Consider the following 2,903-nt stretch of genomic DNA (forward strand, 5'->3'; position numbering starts at 1 on the left):
GCCCCGGGCGCCGCAGTCGGCCCGGCCCGCCCCGCCGAGAGCAGGACGCCGGGCGGGTCCGGAGAGCCGGGAACCCGACCTCCTCGGGAGGGAGGCGGCCGATCTGGAGCACGGGAGTCGCTCCCTCGAGGCTCCGCGCGCCGCCGGCCGTTCCACGCAGGTGGGTCAGCGGGGGCGGCCGGCCGGGGTGGGGGTCGTTGGCAGCCGCAGCAAGCCGATCCCGCCGCGGACCTTCGCCGCCGGCCCCGCGCCGCGCTCTGCCAGCGCCGGCGCCCGCGCCCGCTCAGCTCGGGCTCGCTCCGCCCCGGCCCCTCCCCGGGCAGTGGGAGGCGGTGCCGAGTTGGGAGGGGCGGTGGGTCCGCACCCGGGCGGCGTTAGGCTCCGGCTCCCCGCTCCCGGCGGGTGAGCCTCGCGCCCGCCTCGCCCCTGCCGGGAGCTAGCAGAGGGCGCGCTCCCCTCGCAGCCCCGAAGCCGGCGCGCGTGGAGCCCTGGGTTTGCCCTCCGCCCGGGAACGGGTGCGCGGGACCATTGCTCCAAGCTGCCCGCCCCGGCCCCGACCTCGCCCGTCCCAGGGTCGCCTCGTTTCCCGCCCCCAACACTCCCCACCACTAAGTCACGTGGCTTTTCCTTTTCTTAGGTAGCTGGGGTGGGTCGTTTTCTAGGAGGCGTCAGCTTTGGATTGCTAGCCTGGTGGTTTGCGCGTGGAGAGGTTTTCTCTTGGTGATGTAACAATACCCCACCCCCGCCCCGCCAATGTCTGATCCTGAGGGATTTAGTGGAAGGAGGAGAAAAGTGACAAAAGGCATTTCGGCCTCTCGTTTCAACCCAATGGGACTCAGCCTCCTACCCAGGAACCCCCAGTTTTCCTTATTTACTAACTTCCTACCCCCAAAACCGTTTCTACTCTCTAGGCTCCTCTGCCTTCTCGCCCCCTACGAAGGGCGAATACTCCGAGAACGCAGACTAAAATGGGAATAAGAGCTCCTGCAAAATCTGAAGTAAACCTTACTTGCTTGCCCGCTGCTCTGTTCTTTGATTGTCTGTTGGCTAAAACCTTTATTCATTCAGCTTTGCACTGTGCCAAGTTGGATCTGAATCCCTCCGTAAGCTGACCTATCCCCTGCAAAACACAGGCCTAAGCCAAGTGTAGAAAAAGTAATCTAGCTATATGTATTTATTGAGCACCTACTGTGTGCTTAGGACCAGGGATTCAGCCCCATAAGACATTACCCTTGTTCTTAGAAGATGCTCAATTTGAAATTTAGTAATTGACAGGTTAAGTTTGTGATTATTGATTATGTGTCACTTATGTCTTTACATTTTTCAAATAAAAGCAATTTATTGAATAGATCATTGTAGATGAAGGTGTCCCAGATCTCTCATCGTGTGAAAAATTTGGTGAGAAATCCAAAATAGTAGTTAAATCTGAACAATGGAAGTAGTACATTCCCTCTTTTAATGAAATACCAACCTCCTCACTGAAGAATTGTATATTTTTGTTAATAACATTTTCTTTACCTTTTTTGTGGTGTAACTGACATACAACATTGTTTTAGTTTTAGGTGTAGAACATAATGAGTCACTGATTCGATTTAAAGATTAACTCAGTAATTTAACATGTATTGCACTATTATTCACTATATAGTTACCTTGCTGTAATATCCTTAGGACTTATTTATACTGGAAGTTTGTACCTATGAATTTGGTTTCTTGTTTGCTTATATTTAAGATTCCATATCTAAGTAAGATCATTCAATAGCTGTCCTTTTCTGACTGACTTATTTATCATAATCACCTAAAAATTCATCTATATTGTCACAAATGGCAAGATTTCATTCTTTTATTAGTGGCTAATATTCTACTCTGTGTGTGTGTGTATCACATTTCTCTTTATCCAATCAGCTATCAATGGGCACTTAGGTTGCTTCCATATCTTGGCTATTATAAATTATGCTGCAATGAAAATGGGGGTGTATATATTTTTGAGTTAGTGTTTTGTTTTCTTTAGATAAATACCCATACGTGGAATTGCTGGATTATATGGTAGTTTATTTTTAATACTTGCAGAACCTCTCTACTCTTTACCATAGTGGATGCACCAATTTAAATTCCCACAATGGTGCACAAGGGTTTCCTTTTCTCCACATCCTCACCAACATTTGTTATTTCTCATATTTTTTGATAATAGCTATTCTAACAGCTATGAAGTGATAGTTCCTCATGGTTTTCATTTGTGTTCCCTGATGATTAATCATGCCAAGTATATTTTCATGTATCTCTTGACCACCTCTGTGTTTACTTTGGAAAAATGTCTATTCAAGTCTTCTGCCCCCCATTTTTTAAAGATTTATTTATTTTTTATACAAGAACCGGGGTACAGGCCAGATGCACAGGAGGGTGAAAGGATTCACCAGAGACAGAGCAGGGAACAGAACAGGCCGACTGAGGAAATACACTGCTGAGGGGAGCAGTGGGCGAGACAGGAGAGGTCTGCTTCGCCATGTGGGATTCTCGCTGGCTGGCCGGGATTGAACCTGTGCTGCAGAGGCTGTGGACAGCTTCACAGAGCAGTACAAAACCACCTGCGCCACCAGGGAGGTCCTGCCCCCCCATTTTTAATCCGTTGTTTTTGCTATTGAATTATGTGAGTTCTTCATATATTTTGAATATTAATAAATTATTTACAAGTGTTTTATTTTTTCACATTCTGTACATAGTTTGCCTTTTGACTTTGTTGATAATGTCCTTTGTTGTGCAGGAGCTTTTTAGTTTGATGCAGTCCTACCTGTTCATTTTTGCTTTTGTTGACTTTGCTTTGAGAGTCAGATCCAAAAAATTGTCACCAAGATTTACCCCCTATGTTTTCTTCTAGGAGTTTTATGGTTTCAGGATTTACATTCAAA

This window comes from Talpa europaea, assembly GCF_964194135.1.
Source record: "Talpa europaea genome assembly, chromosome: X".
In the NCBI taxonomy this organism is placed as follows: domain Eukaryota; kingdom Metazoa; phylum Chordata; class Mammalia; order Eulipotyphla; family Talpidae; genus Talpa; species Talpa europaea.